Consider the following 24,568-nt stretch of genomic DNA (forward strand, 5'->3'; position numbering starts at 1 on the left):
GTTTTCCCCAGCAACAGCTTTCAAACCAATCCCCAAACTGTTGTCTTAGCAACGGGCTTTGAACCCATCCCCACACTCTTCCCCTAGCAATGCCCTGTGAGCCCATTCCTACTCTGCTCCCGTAGCAACAGCCTCTGAATGCATCCCTACACTGTTCCCCTAGCAACAGCCTGTGAACCCAGTACCATTCTGTTGCCCAGCGTTGGACTGTAAACCATTCTTGGTCTGTTCCCCTAGCAACAGTCTGTGAACCCATTCACACTCTGTTCACTTAGCAATGGCCTGAGAACCCATCCTCACTCTATGCCCCTAACAACAGCCTGTGACCTATGCCGACTCTTCTCTCCAAGCAACAGCCTTTGTACCCATCCTTGCTCAGCTCCCTCAGCAATGACCTGTTAACCCATCCCCACTCTTTTCTCATTGCAGCAGCCTGTGAACACATTCCCACCCTGTTCCCCCAGCAACGGCCTGTGGAGACATCCGTACTCCATTCCTGTAGCAATGGTCTGTGAACCAATCCCCACTCTGTTCCCCTAATAACGATCTGTGAACCCATCCTCAATCTATTCCCCTAGCTACGAGCTGTGAATGCATCACCAACCTGTTCTCATAGCAATAGACTGTGAACCCATCCCAATGCTGTTCATCTAGCAACAGTCTGGGAATCATTCCCCACAGTGTTGCCCTAGCAAAGGCCTGTGAACTGTTCATTAGACTGATCCCATGGCAACGACCTTTAAACTAATCCCCACTCTGTTCCCCCGTCACTGTGAACCCATCCTCACTCTGTTCCACTAGCACTGGCCTGTGAACCCATTCCCACTCTGTTACCCAACTGGTGATCTGTGAGCCCATCCCCAGTCTGTTCTCATAGCAACAGCCAGTTAACCCATCCCCACTCTGTTCTCCTAGCCATGGCCTCTGAACCCATCCTCACTCTCTTCTAGCAACGGTCTGTGAGCCCATTCTACTCTGTTCCTCCAGCAATGGGCTGTGAGCCCATCCCGACTCTATTACCCCAGCACTGACCCCAGCATCTGCACACTGATTTCTGAAGAAGGGTCTAGACCCAAAACGTCAGCTTCCCTGCTCCTCTGATGCTGCTTGGCCTGCTGTGTTCATCCAGCTCTACACCTTGTTATCTCAGATTCTCCAGCATCTGCATTTCCTACTATCTCTGAGCCAGTTAACCCATCCCCACTCTGTTCCCCTAGCCACAGCCTGTGCATTCATTCCCTCTCCATTCTCCTATCAACAGCCTGTGAACCTATCCCCACTCTTTTCAAATAGTTAAAGCCTGAGAACACTTTCCCACTCTGTTCCCATAACAATTGCTACGAACTTATCCCCACTGCGTTAACCTAGCAACGGCCTGCCAACACATCTCCATTGTACTCCTAGCAACAGCCTGTTAACCCATCTTTCCTTGATTCCCCAAGCAACAGCCTGTGAACTATCCTGACACTTTTCCCTTCGCAATGGGCCGTGATCCTATCTGCACTCTATTCTCCTTGTAACAACTTATTAACCCATGCTTGCTCTGTTCCATTAGCAATGGCCTTTAAACCCATCGACACTCTGTATTCAAGCATCAGGCTCTTCACCCATCCTAAGTTTGTTCTCCTGGCAACGGAGAACTCATCCTCACTCTATTTCCTGAACAATGGCCTGTGAAATCAGCCCCACAATTTTGCCCTAGCATCGGCCTGTGAACCCATCCCCACTCTGATGCCTAGCCAAAGCACGTGAACCCTTCCTTAGGCTGTTCCCCTCACAATAACCTGTAAACCCATCTCCACTCTGATCTCAAAGCATTGGCTTGTGAACCTATCCCAAATCTGTTCTATTAATACCAACTTGTGAGCCTATCCTCACTCTTTTCCCTTAGCAACAGCCTCTTAACCCACTCCCATTAGTTCTCCGAGCAATGGCCTGTGAAACCATCCCCAATCTGTTCTCCTAGCAACACCTGTGAATGGCCTGTGAACCCTCACTCTGTTCTCGTAGCAATGGCGTGTGTACCTATCCCAGATGTGGAGAGCGTGAGGGAAGTGGACAAGAGTGACATTGGGAGGTACAGTGAGTGCAAGAGAGAGACAGGGACAGAGGGGGAGGGGGACGGAGAGGGAGAGGGAGAGGGGCGATAGACGACAGAGAGGCAGAGGCTTATAGAGAGAAGTGAGGAACTTATAGTGAGAGAGGAGGACAAGAGAGACAGGGGCAGAGAGAGAGAGATAGAGTCGTGAACAAATGAGGGAGTGCGAGAGAGGGATTTACTGGGATGGATAGAGAGAGACAGTGGGGGAGAAACAGACAGATGTGTACAGAGGGAGGAGAGAGAGTGAGAGAGACGAGGGAACAGAGAGGGAGAGGGAAAGGGAGAGGTGGTGAAGGGGAGGGGGGTACAGAGGGAAACGAACAGACAGAGGGAGAGGGAGAGGGAGAATGGGACGGAGAGAGAGAGAGAGAGGAGGATGGGGCAAGAGGGAGGAGGATGGAGAGAGGGAAAGAGTGTACCAGGGGATTAATGAGAGGTGGGGACAGTGGGGGAGATAGAGAGGGGGTGTGGGGTTGATGCAGGCAAAGGGGGAGGGAGAGAGGAGAGTGGACATTTGCTGGGGGAGAGAGACCGTGGGGACAGAGAGAGGAGGGAAGAGTGGGGGGAGAGAGAGAGACAGAGAGAAAGAGAGAGTAGGAGACAGAGATATGCCGGAGGCGAATGCAAGGGCAGAGTGACTTAAACCCAACTCCTGAGCTTGGTTCCAGTCCCGTACCCTTCCCTGAGGACCAGGACTTGGGGCCAAGTCTGTATCTCTCCAGCTCAGCTTCTTCAACACGAAGACAAACAACAATATAGTTTGCTCTGCTGCTTGGCACATTTTAATGAACATTTTTTTGTTAATTACAAATTGAATTTACAGATACGGTCAGTGGAATGTGCCTTTTCTCACTGTCCCCGGAGTTAGGAGAAACATTAAAATGTGTCCCTGTAACCCGCTGTGGGATATGGTTGGACAAACCAGCACTACCCTCAGTCTGTTACCATAGTGACAGTCCAGTCTGCTTCATTGCTGAATCATTGAACTGAAATGAGAAAATCCTGCATGGATTGATTAATGAGTGAATTTGATTGATTGATGAATTTGGGTAAAAGGATATTTCAGCACATTCTTCACCTGCTGTCTGAAGTTAGTCTGGGTCACGTCATAAATTGTGGTATTTGTGCAGCAACTGAGGAGCTGCAGCATGAAGCCCAATTCCTGCATAAACCAATCTAGATACAGAGTAATACTCAATCCAATACATCTGGAACCATCTAGAATACACCATTAACGTTAACCATAACAAGATGAAATTGGCTGAGATCATAAACAGTAAAATGATGGACTTTGTTCGATTTTGCATTCCTGTGTCACACTGAGCGTCCCCATTGGTGTGAGCCCAGAGTCTCCGGGCTCTGCTGATCACTAAAATCTGTCTGACGGTGAAAACATTGAGCAGCAGAATCAAGAGAAATGGGAGAGCCGGGCTTAGAATTTGGTGGAGGAACTGGATTGTGACCCAGACACGAGATAATGCAACATCGACTGTTATATCGCAAAACCAGGGATTGATCCCCAGCCAATAGCCAGCTTTGAGCATAAAATACCAGAAAATGTTCTTTAAACAGCTCAGTACAGTCACTGCTCCCAGAACCATAGCCGCCGTTTTCTCACTGCAATATTTATTTTTCAGCTTCTGGCAACAAATGTGAAAATGGCAGTGAACAAGACAGAACAGTCAGTGGCTGCATAAAGCAGGATCGTGTGGATATTACACACGGGGATGCGCAACAGAAAATAAAAATGTTCCCAATAAACAATGAAAATGTGTCTCAAAATCAGATTGAGGATAATGACCAGTAGATCTGCCACTGCCATAGGCCCCAGGTAACATCTGACACATGGAGACAATCCTCAGTCTTTATAAAGCAGGACGTAGACTGTCAATACGTTAACTGTGAGGAAGGAAAACAAACAAATTATACATCAGCCTGGAGACAAAGTTACCAGTTTGATCGAGGACCCAGTGACATGTTCAAATGCATCACTGATTTATTTTAAAAAATTGAAGCTGAAATAACAAACAGTAAAGTCTTAATATTTTACAAACAAGTAATGTAAAACACAGGAAACCCTCCCTCCCCAAACACACATCCATAAGAACATATGGTTTCTGGAACATTCCCACACACTGGATCACTCGAGAGCAGGCACAACTCACTTCGTTACAGTTCCTAATACGGAGGGTGAAAACATTGCTGCCCTGAAGGATTCTCTCCCAGATCTTTAAAGGCAAACGGAGGTTGGAAATTTCTGTCTTTTCATCTAAATTGTTGTCGATCTTCGGTCATGAAGAAATGTAAATGCAGGTAAAATGTATTCATCCCTTTAACTACCTGAGGGGACTTCAAAACAGTATCTCCTTCTCCCTGGAATGGGATCTCTTCCCTCAGGATCTTACCTTTTGTTCAATTAACTAACGTTCGGCCGTTCACAATAATGTCAGTTATAGAATGTACCGGGGAATGTCGGTTACAGAATGTCCTGGAGAATGTCGGTTATAGAATGTGATGGAGTCATAAAGATCTACAAAGGCCCTTCTGTCCATCAGTTTTGGTGGAAACCTCTCCCCACACTCAACCAGCACTTTGTACATAAAAATGGCAAGATTAATACAATACCTTCACCTTCTGATGTTTATTCCTCTTTTATGATCTTACATATAATCATCCCTTATTTGAAGATCTTCCCCCACCTTCCTTTTCAATTTTGCATCATACTCCCAAATGTAATTTGTTCTGGAAATTCAGTTTCCAATATTGGTCACCCTGTAGCCACGTCTCTCTAATGTTACTAAATTATATCTATTTACCTCAATGGATGCAGTGAATTCCTCAATCTTTCCTGAGAGTACAACTTTTCATTCAGATAGAATGCCTTTCATTCAGCTTTTTTAAACCATTATTCCCTGCTCCAGTATCACTTTTATTCCTTATTTTGATGGGACAAGAAATAGTCTGACATTGTCATACTCACAGAATCAGACCTGATCGGTAATATTTCATGAAACACCATATCCACGTGGGAATATCCTCTCCCACCAGCAGGACAGACCACCACTGGTGGTGGGACGGTGGTATACAGTCAGGAAAGGAGTTGCCATGGAATTCCCGAACATTGATTCCAGAACCCAAGAAATCTCATGGTAACAGGTCAAAAATGGTCAAGGAAATCGCCTGATGATGGGCATTTACTGCCTTCCACATCACCCCTCAGTGATAACTCAGTTCTCCTCAATATTGAAAATAGATTGGAGGATGCACTGAGGGTGACAAGGACACAGAACGTGCTCTGGGTATGGTATTTCAATGTCTCATCGCCAAGAGTGTCTCCACAGACTGGATGAGTAGGGTGAGGACTAAAATACACAGCAACCAGGCTGTGGGAAGTGATGAGTGAACCAACAAAAGGGAAACATTCCCACTGAACTATTTGTCACAGATGTATCTGCCACTAACAGTATCTGTACGCCTCAGTCTCATATTGAACATACTGTCCACTGTGTTATGTGGCAGTACCTCCTGCAAAGTAGGGCATACTTCTAAAGCACTGGGCAAATCGAAACTGGGCATCCATGAGGCACTGTAGGCCAGCAGCAGCTGCAGCATCAGTGGCATTCCCACCATCATAAAGTCAGAGGTGGGCTGTTCACTGATGATTTCAAAATGTTCAGCACCGTTCATAACTACACCTATATCGAAGCAGTCTATTCAACCCATCAACAATTTTAAACAGGAACAGAATAAGGCCTTTCAGCCATTCAAGCCTGTTACTCAGCAATTGGAGCAGATCTTTAAAGCTCTCATGCCTTTCAAAGCTGCTACATAGGAATACGGGAAGGACCTGTTAATGAGCCAGAATCGGATAAATTAGGGATAAATTAATCTTTATCAGTTTAAAAGAGTAAAAGACTACAGTGACCAGTGCTGGGTCCTCAAGTATTTGAAACCTATATCAACGATGTGAATGAAAGGAACAAATGTATTCTAACTAAATTTGTCAATGACTCCAAGACGGGCAGGAAACAAAGTTATGAAGAGGAGGTAAGAGAATCTGTAAATGAATAAGCAATTGATAACAATTTGGCAAATGGAACATAATGTGAGTAACTGTGACCATCAACGTGAGACAAGATGACAGCCCAGCATGGAGATCTGTGCAGACTACGCTAGTGTGTCGCTCAGTAAACTGGACTATCTGCCCAGCAGGGCGAGAATTGCAAACCTTTGTTGTGAGAGTGAGTGGCATGTGTGACAGACTCTGTGGTGTTTAAAGTGATGCAATATCTCCCTCTGCTGGATTCTGCACCCTACTTCATCGTCGGCAGCTTTGGGTGAAAACCATCAAGGACTCAATCTGGGAGGAAGAGCAGGATGGCAGCAGCTCAGCACAATCCAAACTGACAGCGCCATCAACACGCACACTAGGTTAGTGTGGAGAGGATTGCAATTGTACTGATGCCCCTCAGAGTGGAAAATGCTCATGTGGAGACATGTTTGTGCCTTCTCTGCATTGTGGAAATGATTTGTCTTTGGGCAATATTCCCGACACAGACTGTATACATTAAAGAGTATTTCCATTGCAATTGTATCCAGATTCCACTAAGTGAAGGACTTTGGAAGAGGTTGAGATCAATTTTATTGCACTTCCTCTAAATTTCAGTGTTTTTTGAAGTACTCTTCCAAATTATGATGAGAAAGGATTCAAAAGTCATGAAACAAACCCAATAGTGGCATGCAGGCCAGCAATGTGCATGTTCATTTCCTTCAGCTAATGTCTCAGGGACAACATTACAAGGAATCGGAGAAAACTGCTCCATGTCTTCAAAGATATTCTTTGAACAATGAAACAGCCATCAAACATACGAGGTTTGCAGTCTTTGATGCCTTCCTGAAAAAAGTGCTACTTTGGCGGTGGCATGGGGTAGCCAGCAGAGGGTGGCATTGCATCACATAAAATGCAAGAGGGACAGACAGAGAGAGAGAGGAGAAACATTTTGATCCCCATTTCAATAGATTCAATTCCAAAATGACAGAGACCCAATTGCACCAAGATGCAGACACAGCAAGACACACATTAATACATTAAAACACGCAAAACTCAGACAGATAGACACCTATATACATAGAGATACACACATTAACAGTCGGACGCACAAAGACACAGATAGACATATACATACAACCATAAACACATAGGCATATGCACACATATACACGCAGTCACACAAAGGCAGTAGTGTCTTTAAGATGGAGATAGATATGTTATTGCTTTTTAAGCAGTTCAAGGGTTATGGGAAGAAGGCAGGAAAATGGTGTTTGAGAAACATACCAGCCATGATCGAACAGCACTGCAGACCTGATAGCCCAGTGGCCAAATTCTGCTCCAATGTTTAAAGCTGTTATAGTGTTATGGTATCTTGAAATGTGTCTGAAGAGACCAGTGTAGGCTAAAGTTGATGAATATTTGATTAGTGAGTCAATCGTAATGTGGAATAGGTTTGAGGGGCCGACTGGTATATATCTGTTCATAATTGCTTTGTCCTTATGTCTCAAACGAGGCAGTGATTTGGTGTGAGGTTAACTCAGTTCAAAAATGTTGAGTCCTGCAATGAGATAAAGATGTCCCTTTATCCTTTATATGGGATGTACTATCTGTGATGTTCTCATTCCCAGGGAGCCATGAAGACTCGGTTATGGAAGATATTCAAGGCTGAGCTCAATTGACCTCAATGGACAAAGGAGTCAATGATTATTTGGAATAGATGGGAAAGGAGTGTTCAGCCACAATCACATCAACAATGAGCATTCTGAATGATGCAGCAGGCTCGAGGGGCCAAATGGCAAACTGTTGCTCCCAATCCATGTGTTCTTCACTCACACAACCCCTCAACACTGTTACAGAGGTAGAGGAAGATTCTATTCAGCTAGTCAGGACTGTTACAATGCGATAGGTGGAGACCATTCTGCCACTCTAAGAATTTACGCAAGATTAGAATGAAGTCACTCAGCCGTTTGAGTACATTACACAGCACAGGATGAGGCCATGCTACATCTCTAGGTTGCTACTCAGGAACACGGGAGCCTTGGTTAGCTAACAAGAAATAGAGAGTAGAGATAAATTTTCAGGGTATAAATTTGGAACTAATGGAGCACCTCAGTGATCAGTGTGAGGTCAGCAATGATTTACAGTCTATGTTAATGATTTGGAAGAGGGAACAGAATTGATTGAAGCTTAATTAGCTCATACACCAAGACAGGCATTCAAAACGTTGTCAGGTGGAGGCAGAGAATCTGCAATTGGATATAGACAGGGGAGGTTATTGTTCATCCGGAATTGTGTAATGTGGGTTGCTGGAAGTATGTGCTGTGATGGAATGACAAAATAACAGCAAACATGAAGCGAGATTTCAGAATTCGGAGGTACAGAGGGATTTGGCTGTCCTAGCATATGATTCAGATAAAGTTAGTTTGCACTTGCAACAGGTTATTTGGAAGATATATAGAATTTTTTTTTAACAATGTTTGTCAGTTATAACAATGGGAGCATTTTAATGCATTTATACAGGCTATTACTGATACCTCACCTAATGAACTGTGTTCAGTTTTGACTCCCAAATTGAACAATGAATGATACAATTGTTTTCAAAGCTTTTCAAAGTTGTTTCGCTTTACTTGTTCCAAACATAAAGGCCATAGATTATGAAGGATTAACAGTTTTGACCTGAAAATGAGAGCTGCTCTGACTGATCCACATAAGATCTTGAGGAGAGTGTGTCAGGAGAATACGTTTTAGTGTGAAGGTCAAGGCTGGCACGAGTAGGGAACACTGGATGACTGGAAATATTAGAGCTCTAGTCAAAAAAAAAAATAAAGAAACATATATCAGGTATAGGCAGTAGAATCAGTCAATCCCTTGAGGAGTATAGGGAGTATGACAATATGTTTACAATGGAAATCAGGGGGCAAAAACAGGACATAAAGATAGCTTTGGTAGATGAATGAGAACCCAATGAGATTCTATAAGTATATTAAGGGCAAAAGAGTAACTAGGGGGAGAATAGGGCCCCTTATTCCATCCATGTGTGAGAAGGTGGTAAGATCATAAATGAATATTTCACGCCAGCATTTACTGTGGAGAAAGTCATGGAAGCTCAGGAACTTCGGGAAATAAAGAGTGATGTCTTGAAAAGAGTCTCTACCGGAGATATTTGCATCATTGACAACTACAGGTGAGGTGCTAGAAGACTGGAAGGTGGCAAATGTTGTGCCATTGTTTAAGAAAGTTTGCAAGGGAAAGCCAGGAAACTACGGACCGATGAGTGTGACATCACTGGTGGGTAAGTTGTTGGAGGGAATTCTGAGAGATAGGATTTAGATGCATTTGGAAAGACATGGACTGATTTTGGAGAGTCAGCATGGCTTTGTGTGTGGGAAACTATTTTTCACAAACCTGATTGAGTTTTTGAGGAGGTGACCGAGAGACAAATGAAAGCAGAGTGGTGAACATCGTCTACATTGACTTTAGCAAGGCCTTAGACAAGGTTTCTCATGGTAGACTGATCAGAAAGGGTAGATCATATGGGATAAGGAAGAACTAATCAATTGGATACAAAATTGTCTTGATGGTAAGAGACAGAGTGTGGCGGTAGAGGGCTGTGGTTCCAACTGGAGGCCTGTGACAAGCGGTGTGCCACAAGGACCAGTGCTGGGTCCACTGTTGTTTGCTATTCATATAAATGATTTGGATAAGAATATAGGAAGCATGGATAGTCAGATAACACCAAAATTGGTGGTACAGTTGACAATGAAGAAGGTTATCTAAGAGTACAATGAGGTCTTGACCATCTGGGCCAGTGGGCTGAGGAATGACCAACGGCGTTGAATGCATAAATGTGAGGTGTTGCATTTCGTTAGACAAACCAGGGCAGCATTTACACCATTAGTGGTCAGGAAACTTCATTCCCTCTTGCATTGAAGGCTGATGGGTGACCTTATAGACGTTTATAAAATCGTGAGGTGCATGGAAAAGATGAATAGCCAAGGTTTTTTCCCCAGAATAGAGGAGTCCAAAACTAGAGTCCATAGGATTAAGGTGAGAGGGGAAGGAATTTGAAAGGATCTGCGCAGCAACTCTTTCTCACAGAGGGGAAGGGTTTAGAGAGATATGGATCAAATGCAGGCACATGGGACCAGTTCAGTTCAAGAAACCTGTTTGGCATGGTTCAAGGGTCTGTTTCCATAGTGTCAGTCTCTAATATTCTATGACTCTCACTCTTCTGCCATGACCAATTACTTGTAGCCCCTCAATTCATTTCCAAGTCAAAAATCCTCTTTAAATACTTTCAGTGATCTAGCTCTCCGAAATTTCTTGAAAAGAGAATTTCTGACATTGATGTGGTGATGCAGAACACTGCAGCAGCAGAAGCAGAATTGTATTGAACCACAATCTGTAACTTTTGCCTAGGATAATCCCTCAGTCTACCATTACCATGAAGCCAATCAATGGTTCACTGATGAGTGCGGGTGAACATGCCAGGGTCAGACCCATGTGTACCTAAAACTGATGACAACCCCTTAAAGCTACTGCACCTGACTGCTTGCATTCCAAACAGCAGAACTAACATCTGATAGAGAGCTTGAAATGGTCCCAAGACTAACAGATCTGATCTAAGCTCTGCAGTCCTGCTGCATCCAATCATAAATGGTGATACCCTATTCAACAAATCACTGGAAGAAGAGACTCCACAAATATCCCCATCCTAAATAATGGAACAGTCTTGAACTAATTTGCTTCACTAATGTACTTTCAGGAAGCAAATCTACCATGCTATCCTGGTCTGGCCTAAAAGCGATTCCAGGCACACAGACCTGTGATGAACTCTTCAATGGTCTCTGAAATGGCCAAGCAGGACACTCAATTGTATCAAACTTCTCTGATATCTTAAAGGATAAAACATGACAGAATGCCGAACTCCATCCTTGGTATTGAAAGTGAAGTGGTACCCCAGTCTTGTCAACTCTGCAGGGGCCTACTTCTTAACATCTGAGAGCTTGTGACGCCATTTACAGAGCTTTCCCACAGGTTGCACAGAAACATCAGGAAAGGAGTAGTCCATTCAATGTACTGAATGCCCAGATCTTGGGCCAACATCTCTTTAATGCACTTTTCCCACACAATGTACATATCATTTAATGTAATTAACCATCGGAAACATATGAGATAGGAACTGCAGATATCCCGTAGGTCCATCAGTTTTTCTCCCCCATTCAATATAATGGTGACTGATCCTCCACTTCCACACCATACAGCTGCTTTCTCTCCATCCCTTACTGTCAAGAAATCCTTATTTATATTCAGTGCCTTGGCTTCCACAGCTTTATGTGGGAGAGAAATCCCAAGGTTCACCAGTCTCGTGAGTGCTGATATTTATTCTCATCTCAATGCACAGTGGCCTGCCTGTACCTAATACTGTAGCCCTTTGTTTTAGACATCCCAGCCAGGAACATTATCATCTGATTTGTCTCGCACTGTCAGAGTTTTTTATATTACACAGAGATCTCCACTCATTTTCCTAAACCTCATGGAATACAGGCCCAGTCAACTCAAACTCTGCACACACAACAAGCCTGTCATCCCAGAGAGCATTCTGGTCATCCTTCATTGCACTCCCTCAATGTCAGGTTTTTCCTTTATTAGGTAAGGAGACCAAACTGCACACAAGACTGCACAATGTTTAAGATGAGGGCTCACTAAGGCCCTGCGCAGCTGCAATAAGACATCCTTCCTCCTGTCCTTGAACACCCTTGGAATGAAAGTCAACACAGCATTTAACTTCCTACCTGCTTTCTGCTCCTGCAATATTGCTTTCAGTGACTCCTGTACGAGGAGATCCAGGTCCTTTCCAACGTTACCGCGACCCGCTTGTTGGGCTCTATGTATACTTGTCAGTTTGGCAATGCCATTCCCAATACTGACCTGGAGCTTCAGAAGTCGCTGCCATGCATGGATCTTGGAGGTCTGCGCAGGAGAAAAATAAAAAAGTATAAGACCCTTTATAGATCAACATTTTTCAATCAATCCATTTTGAAATCGTAGGTTGTCATTCTATTTTTCCCATCAAAGTGTACAACATCACATCTATCCACATTGCTCTTCATCTGCCATGTATTTGCTCATTTACTCCACTTGCCTCAATCACCTTGGAGCATTTTTACATCATCTTCACCACTCACAATCTGACACAGTTTAGTGCCTTTAGTGGACTTGGAAATATGACATTTGATTCCCTCAAACATTTTTTGAAATGTATTGTGAATAGCTGGTGCCTAAGCACCAGTCCCTGCCACATCCCACAAGCCTTCCATTCCAAAAAAAATTCATTCCTACTTAGTGTTTTCTGTTGGTTGTCCCATTCTAAAACAATGTCTATATATTCGCCACAAATCCCATAGGTTGATTTTGCACACTAGGATTGGAACTTTTTCAAACATCTTTCTGAAAATACAAATGCATTGCATCCATTGCTTCTCCATAATTTATTTGCCAGTCAGTTTCTCAAATATGTTTCAGAGATAGTAGGAACTGCAGATGCTGGAGAATCCGAGATAACAAAGTGTAGATCTGGATGAACACAGCAGGCCAAGCGACATCAGAGGAGCAGGAAGGCTGACATTTCGGGCCTGGACCCTTCATCCAGCTCTACACCTTGTCATCTCAGTTTCTCAAATATGATTCCTATTTCTTTATCTATATCATATGCTTTATCATAGACTTTATCTATGGCCATTACTTTCTATTACAACCACTATTACAACCATTCTATTACAACCACTATCTTTAACAATTTCATTCTGTTTTCCTGGTATTGATGAGAAGATTTTTGATTTGTTTTGATTTCGTCTGTGAAGACAGAACTGAAGTAGTTGCTTAATAGGTCTTCCATTTCACTGTTATCCATTCTCCATTCTCTGGTTTCAGACTGGAAGGAAGTTGCAGTTGTTTTCTCCAACCCTGCCCATTGGTGTACATTTAGAAGGTATTGCAGATCACTCTTAAAACCTTGTCAATGTACTCTTCAGAAACTCATCAATTCCTGTCTTAAGCTGCTCAATGATTGATCGTTCAATCACAGAAGCATAGACTCTGTGCCATCAGAAATACAGCACAATCTACATTAGTTCTACTTTCCCACAAGAAGCCCATAGCTGTGAATGTCATGACACATCAAGTGCTCATCCAAGTACTTTTTAACCATTGTGAGGTTACCCATGTTAACTACCCTTTTAGGGAATGCATTCCAGACCCCAACACCCTGTGGGTGAAAAACACTTCACAGACCCTCTCTGAGCTTCAAACTCTTCACTTTAAAAATGTGCTGCCTTGATCTTGGCCCTTCGACTAAAAGGAACAGCTGCTGCCTATTGACCCTGTCCCTAGTATTCTTATACTTTTGAATTTCATCCTCTTCAGCCTTCTCTGCTCTGCAGAAAACAACATGAGGTTATCCAGCCTCTCTTTATAGCTGATATGCTCCATCCTAGGGAACACCCTGGTTGAATTTCCTCTGTCCTCCCACCAGTGCAATCACATCCTTCCTGTAATGTAGTTCTCAACCTGCGCACAGTGATTCCGTGAACAAAAACAGGAGTTGCTGGAAAAGTTCAGCAAGTCTGGCAGCATCTGTGAAGAAAAAAATCAGAGTTAAAGTTTCGGGTCCGGTGACCCTTCCTCAGAACTGATGGTAGCTGGGAAAACATTGGCTAATATGCAGAAAATAGGGAGGGGGATGGGGCAGAGAGTAAATGATAGGATAGAGCCGGAAGAGAGAGAAGATCAGTAGGATAGACAAAGGAGTTGATAACTATCTGGCTGGCGGGGTGAATAGTTGTTAATGGGGACTGTTACTGACTAACAATAGACAATGTGTAATGGCAAGCTATGTGATAACAAGGCCTGGTGTGCGTAGTAGGGAGCTAAGACATGGGAGAGTTTAGGCCCTAAAATTATTGAACTCAACATAGGTTCCGGAGGGCTGCGGGATCCCCAAGCAGAAAATGAGTTGTTTTTCTTCAGCTTGTGTTGAGCTTCACTGGAACACTGCAGCAAGCCAGAGACAAAGATGTTGGCCAGGGAACAAGGTGGACTGTTAAAGTGGCAGGCAACAGGCAGCTCAGGATCTTTTTTGTCAGCAGAATGTAGATGTTCTGCAAAGTGGTCACCCAGTCTATGCTTCATTTCCCGAATGTAGAGGGAACCACATTGTGAGCAGCGAATGCAGTAGACTACATTCTGGGAAGTGCAGGTGAAGTGTTGCTTCATCTGGAAGCTATGTTTGGGCCTTTGGATAGTGGGGAGGGAGAAGGTAAATGGGCAGGTGTTGTACCTTTGCCGGTTGCAGGGTACAGTGCTGTGGGGCTGTGGGGGCGTGTTGGGGGTGAAGGGAGAGTGGACCAGGGTGTCCCGGAAGGAATGGTCCCTGTGGAAGGCAGACGAGGGAAGGGACAGGAAAATGTGTCTGGTGGTGGCATCTCGCTGGAGGTGGCGGAAATGGCATCTGATGATATTCTGGATGTGAATGCTAGTGGGTTGGTATATCAGGACAAGGGGGACCCTACCGCTGTTGCGGGAGGGAAGAGAAGGGGGAAGGGCAGAAGTGCAGGAGATGAGTCAGACTCAGTTGAGGGCCCTTGTTGACAACAGTGCTGGGGGATCCTCGGTTGAGGAAAAAGGTGGTCATTTCGGACGCTCCCTTGTTGAAATTGGCCTCATCTGAACATATATGATGGAGACGGACAAACTGAGAGATTGGGATGGAGTCTTTACAGGAAACGGGGTGTGAAAATGTATAGCTTAGGTAGCTGTGAAGGTCAGTGGGTTTATAGTGGATATTAGTGGCCAGTCTATCCCCATAAATGGAAACAGAGATGTCGAGGAAGGGAAGGGAGGAGTCAGAGAAAGACCAGGTAAAAGTGAGGGCAGGGTGGAAACTGAAAGTGAAAATGATGAAGTTTTCCAATTCTGGATGAGAGAGGGAAGCAGCACCGATGATACCCTCGATATATCGGAGAAAGAATTGGGGGTGGGGGTCGGAATAGGACTGGATCAAAGAATGTTCCACGTACGCCATGAAGAGACAGGCATAACTGGGGCCCATGCGGGTACCCATGGCCTCCCTTCTGACCTGAAGAAAATAAGAGGAGTTAAAAGAGAAGTTGTTGAGGGTGAGGACGAGCCAAGCGAAAGAGGATGGTGGTGAGTGGGAATGGTTCAGGTCTTTGCTCCAGGAAGAATTGGAGAGTCCTAAGTTCCTCCTGGTGGGGAATGGACGTGTAAAGGGATTGAAAGTTCATGGTAAAGAGGAGGCAGCTGGAACCTGCAAACTGGAAGTTGTGAAACTGGAATAAAGCATCAGAGGAATCCTGAATGTATGTGGGCAGGGATTGGACCAAGGGAGAGAAGACTGAGTCAAGGTAGGAAGAGATGAGTTCTGTAGGGCAGGAGCAGGCTGAAACAATGGGTCTGCTCGGACAGTCCTGTTTGTGGATTTTTGGAAGGAGGTAGAAGTGAGCTGTGCGGGGCAGGGGGACTATCAGCTTGGAAGCAGTTGTGGGAAGGTCACCAGATGAAATGAGATCAGTTACCGTAGTAGATACAATGGCCTGATGCATCATGGTGGGTCATGGTCCAAGGGAAGATAGGAGGAGGCATCTAAGAGCTGGCGCTCAGCCTCTGCAATGTAGTGGTCAGTATGCCAGACTACAACAGTTACCACCCTTATCAGCAGGCTTATTGACAAAGTCAGGGTTTGGTCTAAGTGCACGCAGGGCATTCAGTTCAGAGGGAGATAGGTTGGATTTGCTGAGGGGGCAGAGAAATTGAGGCAACTAATATCTCATAGACAGTTCTCAATGAACAGATTGAGTGCAGGTAAAAGGTCAAATGGAGGGATCCAGGTAGAGTGTTGGAACAGAGCAAAGGGGTCTGTGGGATACGGAGAGGACTCTTGTCCAAAGAAATGGACACGGAGGTGTAGACGGTGAATAAAGAGTTCGATGTCATGCCGTGCCCAAAATTCGTTAAGGTGGGGGACACAGAGGAATAAAGCTGAGGCCTTTGCTAAGTACAGAACGTTCAGCATCAGAGAGCAGAAGGCTGGGAGGGATGGTGAATACCTGACAGGAGGTGGGGTTGGGAGAGGGGATGGAGTCAGAGGGAAGGAGGAGAGGATGGTTCCAGAGGACCATGGTCATCTTTGAGTAGTTGCATCTTGTGGATATTGATACTTGAAAGAAAAGAAAATGTTTCTCGCTAGCATGACAAATGAGCCGGAGGATGAACTGCAGAGTGGTGCAACCCTGAGCCAGTGTGTTGCGATGCTGTTGGAGAGAAAGTTTGACAGTGTGCATGTTATGCCGCATGACACTGAGTGCGGATCTCAGGATGCGGCGAGAGCAGCTGTCCATGGAACTTTGAATATCCCGGAGATATCTGTGATCCTGGGAGGATTCAAAACATGAGGGATGAAACTTTAGTTGGAATCCATGTAAGGTGATTCTGAGTTGGAGACAGTCACTGAGGAATGCGATATGGCTGTGGAAATGAGTTTTAGCAAATACTTGGTCAAACACCAGGAGTGACAGTGAAATTAATGTTGGTGGACAAGAAGAAAGATTGGAATGGAAATCCCGTCGGAGAGAGGACCAGAGCTTCTTCAAGGTGGGCAAGCCTAGAAGAGATATGGTAGTGAGCTAAATACTAAATAAAAACCAAAAGAACTGATGATGTTGTAAATTTTCCAGCAACTTTTGTTTTTGTTCTTGATTTACAGCATCCACAGTTCTTTCAGTTTTTCACAGTATTCCATCTTGGCCTAACCAAAGTCCTTATATCTCTTATAGTCTATACGTCGATGAACAAATGGCCTATGGTCTCAGATGCTTTCTTAACTAACCTATGAAGCTATCCAGTCACATCAGGGAACCGTGGAGAAGCACCCGCTGATCTTCCTAGTGTACTGCTATCATTGTCTGGTTCCTTTTTCCAAAGTACGTCACCTCATATGTATCAGTGTTAAATTCCATCTTCCATTGATTTGCCCATCTGACCATTCCATCTATATCTTCCTGTAACATAAGACCTTCCTCCTTACTGCCAAACACCTGGTCAATCTTTATGTCAAATACAAACTTACTTATCACAATTCCTTCACCCTATCCACCACCACCACGCCCCCCAAACAACATTTACATCTACATCATTTATGAATACAACAAATAATATGGGACACAGGCCTCCAGTCACGCAAACAGCCTTCTATCATTACCCTCTGTCTCCTGCCACTCAGACAATCTTGGACTCAATTTGCTAAGTTACCCTTAATACCACCATTTTTACTTTATTTGTCAGTTTCCCATGTGGGACGTTGTCAAAGGCCTTGTTGAGAAAACGTATAACTGACTTCTTCAGAAAAAAATCAATCAAATTTGTTGGGCATGATGTTTTTCTGATAAAATCATGCTGACGATCCCTGATCAAACTTTGCCTCTCTAAATGGAGATTACTTTTCCCCTGTGCTATTTTTCCCAATAGTATCCTTAACACTGATCTAATACTCACTGGTCTATAGCTCCCTGGGCTATCTCCACCATCCTTGCTGTAAAGTGGAACCAATTAGCTATTCCTCAGTCCTCTGGCACCCCCTCTGTGGCCAGATTCTACTAACAAACTTGCCCCCCACTGTCTCCAACAGTAGCTTGAGATACAATTCACCCAGACCTGGGGATCTGTCCAATTTTATACCAGCCTAAACTATCAATCCCTGCTTAAGAGCTTCACAATCCATGTTCTTGAATTCTGTACTTGCATCCTCCTTCTCCCAAGTAAAACAGATGCGAAGCTCTCATCTAAAAATCTATCAATGTTCTCCAGCTTCACGCACAGAATGTTCCCTTGGTTTCTAATGGGCCGTAATTGTTCCCTGGTTATTCTTTCCACATGATGTCCTTGTAAACTGTCTTGGCTTTCTTCCTAATCTTGCCGGCTTGCACTTATCCGTGCCCCTGTGTTCGTCAGTCTCCACTGTGTGGATTTTCAAAGTTTCACTGCAATTTCCTCTTATTCTTTGAAACTCCAGAGAACACAGGCCGAGTTCCCTCATCAGACAATCTTGTTATCTGAAGGATTAATCTGGAGAATGTCCATTGCACTTCCTCTGTGGTCAGTATACTCTTTCTTAGTTTGGAACTCCAAAACTGTACATAATACTCCAGGTATAGTCTCCCAACACTCTATGCAACTGGCGCAGGACATCTACACTTCTATATTCTGATTTCCTTTAAATGAAGGTAAACCTAACTCTTACCTTTCCATTTGCACATGTTCCTCCCAATACACCGCTTTAATTTTATTCACAAAATTACTGTGTGAGTTAATTTTTAAAAATCCCCCTGAAATATCCAACTACACCACATCCATTGGTTCTCCATTGTCAATGTCTACAAGAAACATCTTCAAACAATTCCAAAAAGTTTGTCAATTATGGTTTTCCTTTCATAAATGCTTAATCATTATCAACAATTTTGCTATTAATTTCTAAAATTCCACTATCACATCCTTTATAATACAGATTCCCTACTGTAGATGACAAGTCAACTGGCCTGTAGTTCTCCACTCTCTCTCTTCTTCCTTTCTTTAATTGTCCGATTACATTTATAACCTTCCAGTTATCCAGAATGGCTTCCTACCTTTGCAGAATGCATAGGAAAATAACACAATGATCCCTAATGCAATCAGTATATCTATTGCTGCTTCCTCCAAAATTCTGGTATGAATTATATTTGGTCTGTCAGACTTATCTATGCTCAATCCAGCTACGTTTTCAAATACTACCTCGGTACTGATGTGAATGATTTTAGTCTTTAGTTACACAAGACTCATTGTCACTTGGTATTTCTGGGAGATATTTTGGATCTTCCTCCATGAAGACAAACACAAAATAACTGTCTAGTTTCCCTGTAATTTCTCTGTTCTCTGCAATCAAATATCCTGTCCGCACATTCATTGTTCCACATTTGACCTTACTTTTATTGTGCTTTCAAATATTGATATCATCTTTTTGATAGACTTTATGTTTCTTGTTAGTTTACATTCATGTTCTTTTTTTATTTTCTTATCAGTTTCTTGGGGTTCTAAATTTCCCTGAATCCACAATATCTGTCATTTTTGTAAGCCACATCCTTTGATCTCATGCAATCTTTAAGAACAGTATCTCATTTTCCATTTGGGGAGCCTGCAGCCCTCCGGATTCAATATCGAAGTTCAATAATTTTAGTGCCTAAACTCTCCCATACTTTAGCCCCCCACCCCACACACCAGGCCTTGTTATCACAGATGAAGGGTCTAGGCCTGAAACGTCAGCCTTTCTGCTCCTATGATGCTGCTTGGCCTGCTGTGTTCATCCAGCTCTGCACCTTTTTGTCTCTTGTTATCACATAGCCTGCCATTACACACTACCTATTGTTAGTAACAGGCCCCATTAACAATTATTCACCCGACCAGCCAGATTGTTATCAATACACCTCCTCCCACCCACCTTCCTGCAAAAATGCCATCCCTATTCCCAATTCCTTCGCCTCCACCGCATCTGCTCCCAGGATGAGGCGTTCCACTCCCGTACATCTCAGATGTCCTCGTTTTTCAAGGACCGCAACTTCCCCCCCTCAGTGGTCGAGAATGCCCTCAACCGTGTCTCCCGCATTTCCCGCAACTCATCCCTCACACCCCCTCCCCGCAATAACAACCAAAACAGAATCCCCCTCGTCCTCACGTACCACCCCACCAACCTCCGGATCCAACGCATCATCCTCCGACACTTCCGCCATCTGCAATCTGACCCCACCACCAAAGACATTTTTCCCTCCCCACCCTTATCTGCTTTCCGGAGGGACCACTCTCTCCGTGACTCCCTTGTCTGCTTCACACTCCCCTCCAACCCCACCTCACCCGGCACTTTTCCCTGCAACCGCAGGAAGTGCTACACCTGCCCCTACACCTCCCCCATCACTCCCATCCCAGGGCCCAAGAAGACTTTCCACATCAAGCAGATGTTCACCTCCACATCTGCTAATGTGGTATACTGCATCCGCTGTTCTCGTTGTGGCCTCCTCTACATCAGGGAAACCAAGCGGAGGCTTGGGGACCGCTTTGCAGAACACCTACACTCGGTTCGCACTAAACAACTGCACCTCCCAGTCGCGAACCATTTCAACTCCCACTCCCATTCCGCAGACAACATGTCCATCCTGGGCCTCCTGCAGTGCCACAACAATGCTACCTGAAGGTTGCAGGGACAGCAACTCATATTCTACTTGGGAACCCTGCAGCCCAATGGTATCAATGTGGACTTCACAAGCTTCAAAATCTTCCCTCCCACTACCGCATCCCAAAACCAGTCCAGCTCGTCCCTGCCTGTCCTTCCTCCCACCTATCCCCTCCTCCCACCTCAAGCCCCACCCCCATCTCCTACCTACTAACCTCATCCCACTGTTTATAGAACAGCATTTCTATGCAGTCTCTGTTTCATTTACTGGCTATGTTGCAGACTCAGTTACGTTGTATATGCAGTCCCCATACTTCATCCAGACTAGGGTCTCAAGACTCTCAGGACTTCCTGAATAAGTGCAGCAGGTGACAACACAAACCCAAGGAAATCATCCACAGAACCTTCCCAAAACTTTCCAGTGACAGGAGCAAGTTACATTTGTGTGTATATGGTGCAGCAATGAGTGTTCTCTCCTCAGTTTACATCTCTGTACAATCCCAGTGACCTGTAATATTACCAGTTCCGCTATCCATAGAACTAGTTGACCATGCAACTACACAATTTTCTATCCCTCAGTTACAATAACAGCAATACCACTATTGCTGGTGGAATTGATTGCAGTTGCTAGAGAGGCAATGACCTTGTCGTATTATCGCTTGAAAATTACTCCTGGGACTCATGTAACAACCAGAACCCAGATTTCAATTCGGCACGGCAGGTGGTCGAATTTTAATTCAATAAAATATTTGGAATTAAAAATTTAATGTAACTATGATACCATTATCGATTGTCAGAAAATCCCACCTGGCTCATTAACGTCCCTGAGGGAAGGAAATCTACCAACCTCACCTGGCCTGGTCTACGTGTGAAAGCAACGTGGTTCACTCTCAACTGTCCTCTGAAATATTTAGGCAAGCCACTCAGTTATATCAACTGCTACAAGGTCTCAAAGAAATGAAACCGAAAGGACCTAGGCACCAACAATTTACAATACAGTGTCACCTACCCCGACAAAACGAGACACACCTGTTCCATCTGTCAATGCTGCAGATATCAGATTGGTCTCACAGAGAGGAAAGCAACAGGCCCAAATGAAGCCCTCGGTTGTGCACTTAGATCCTGTGTCGACCAGTTGGCAGAGGTATTTGCTGACATCTTCGACCTCCTTTTGCTACAATCCAAAGTCCCCATCTGTTTCAAGAAGATCACCATCATCCCAGTACCAAAGAAAACACATGCAACGTGCCTTAATGACTCCCACCCAGTGGCTCTGATTTCCATAATCATGAAGTGCTTCAAGAGGTTAGTCATGGCTCAGCTTTTGTCTCCCAGCCTGCCTCGCTCCCCTACAATTTGCCTACTGGTGAAACAAGTCTACAGCAGACGCCGTTTCACTGGCCCTATGCTCAACCCTGGAATTTCTGGATAACAAGGACATCTATGTCAAGCTCCTACTCATCAAATACAGCTCCACCTTCAACACTATAATCCCTTCCAGACTGATATCAAAACTCCAAGACTAGGTCTCGGTTCCACCCTCTGCAATTACAACCTCAGCTTCCTGATTGACAGAACACAATCAGTGAAAATAGACAATAGCACTTCCTCCACAATAACCCTCAACACTAGCAGCCCACAATAATGCATTCCCAGCCCCCTACTGTACTCCCTGTTCACCAACAACTGTGGAGTCAAATTTCATACAAATGTCATCTACAAGCTTGCTGACGACACCACTGTGGTAGAACGGATGTCAAGCAATGATGAGTCAGAATACAGGAAGGAGATAGAGGACTTGGTGCCATTTGGCAATGATAACAACCTCTCTAACAATGTTAGCTAAACAAAAGAACTGATCCTTGATTTCACAAAGAAAGTACAAGGACATGCCTCTATCAAGAACAAAGTAGCTGAGATGGAGAGAGTCGAGATGGTCAAGTTCCTAGGAGTGACAATAACTGACAACCTGTCCTGGACTTCCCACATTGATGCGATGGCACAACAATGTCTCTTTGTCCTCAGGTGGATTAGAAAATTTGGCATGTCCATAAGGACCCTCACCAACTTCTACAGATGGCCCAGAGAATGCATTCTATCCGGGTGCATAACAACGTGGTACAGCAGCTGCTCTGCCCAAGAAAATTGTGTGCACAAACCAAGCCATCATGCAAGCCAACCTTTCATCAATGGACTCCATTCATACTTCTCATTGCCATGGAGAAACTGCCAACATCAAAGACCCCTCCCACCCCAGTAATGCTCTCATCAAACCTCTTCCATCAGGCGGAAAACACAAGCTTGAACACATGCATCTGCAAGTTCAAGAAAAGCTTCTTCCCTGTTATTAGTCTGCTAAATCTACCTCTCTAACTTCAAATAGTGTTGATCTTGCTTTGTGCACCTCTTGTACAGCCGTAACCTTGTATGTCTCACTCTGTCGAAGCACCTTATGATCTCTACGTCATTGTTTGCTATGATCTGCCGGTGCTGCTTGCAACACAAAGCTTTTCACTGTATTTAGGTATGTATGACTACAAGAAATCAAATCAAATCAAACATGTGGACTGAAGTGGTTCAAGGTGGCAGCTCACCAACATCTTCTCAATGGCAACTAACAAAGGGAAATAAATGTTGGCCCAGCCAATGACACTCACGTACTTTAATGAATACAAGAAGGTGGCCACAATCCGGGAAGAGAGACAGAGGGGACACAACTCACTATAAACTAGCACTTGGATATACACCTACATGGGCATGATATTCAGGAATATTGGAAAAAATGAAGACTAAATTAGATTAACATCACATTTTATTTCTATCCCAGCTGATTATCAACGATCAGAGATAGTAGGAACTGCAGATGCTGGAGAATCCGAGACAACAAGGTGCAGGGCTGGATGAACACAGCAGGCCAAGCAGCATCATAGGAGCAGAGAGGCTGACGTTTCGGGCCGAGACCCTTCATCAGAAAAGGGGGAGGGGAAGGGGGTTCCGAAATAAATAGGGAGAGAGTGGGAGGCGGATAGAAGAGGGATAGAGGAGAGGATAGGTGGAGAGGAAACAAACAGGTCGAAGAGGCAGGGATGGAGCCAGTAAAGGTGAGTGTAGGTAGGGAGTTAGGAAGGGGATAGGTCAGTCCAGGGAGGACGGACAGGTCAAGGGGGCGGGATGAGGTTGGTCGGTAGGAGATGGAGGTGTGGCTTGAGGTGGGAGGAGGGGTTAGGTGGGAGGAAGAACAGGTTAGGGAGGCAGGGACGAGCTGGACTGGTTTTGGGATGCGGTAGGGGGAGGGGAGATTTTGAAACTTGTGAAATCCACATTGATACCATTCGGCTGCAGGGTTCCCAAGCGGAATATGAGTTGCTGTTCCTGCAACCTTCGGGTGGCATCGTTGTGGCACTGCAGGAGGCCCAGGATGGACATGTCGTCTGAGGAATGGGAGGGGGAGTTGAAATGGTTTGCGACTGGGAGGTGCAGTTGTTTATTGCGAACCGAGCGTAGGTGTTCTGCAAAGCGGTCCCCGAGCCTCCGCTTGGTTTCCCCGATGTAGAGGAAGCCACACCGGGTACAGCGGATGCAGTATACCACATTGGCAGATGTGCAGGTGAACATCTGCTTGATGTGGAAAGTCTTCTTGGGGCCTGGGATGGGGGTGAGGGAGGAGGTATGGGGGCAGGTGTAGCACTTCCTGCGGTTGCAGGGAAAAGTGCCGGGTGTGGTGGAGCTGGAGGGGAGTGTGGAGCGGACAAGGGAGTCACGGAGAGAGTTGTCCCTCCGGAAAGCAGATAAGGGTGGGGAGGGAAAGATGTCTTTGGTGGTGGGGTCGGATTGCAGATGGCGGAAGTGTCGGAGGATGATGCGTTGGATCCGGAGGTTGGTGGGGTGGTACGTGAGGACGAGGGGGATTCTTTTTTGGTTTTTATTGCGTGGACGGGGTGTGAGGGATGAGGTGCGGGAGATGTGGGAGACACGGTTGAGGGCGTTCTCGACCACCGAGGAGGGGAAGTTACGGTCCTTGAAAAACGAGGACAACTGAGATGTACGGGAGTGGAATGCCTCATCCTGGGAGCAGATGCGGCGGAGGCGAAGGAATTGGGAATAGGGGATAGCATTTTTGCAGGAAGGTGGGTGGGAGGAGGAG

Source organism: Rhincodon typus, chromosome 14 (genome assembly GCF_021869965.1).
Source record: "Rhincodon typus isolate 14 chromosome 14, sRhiTyp1.1, whole genome shotgun sequence".
NCBI lineage: Eukaryota > Metazoa > Chordata > Chondrichthyes > Orectolobiformes > Rhincodontidae > Rhincodon > Rhincodon typus.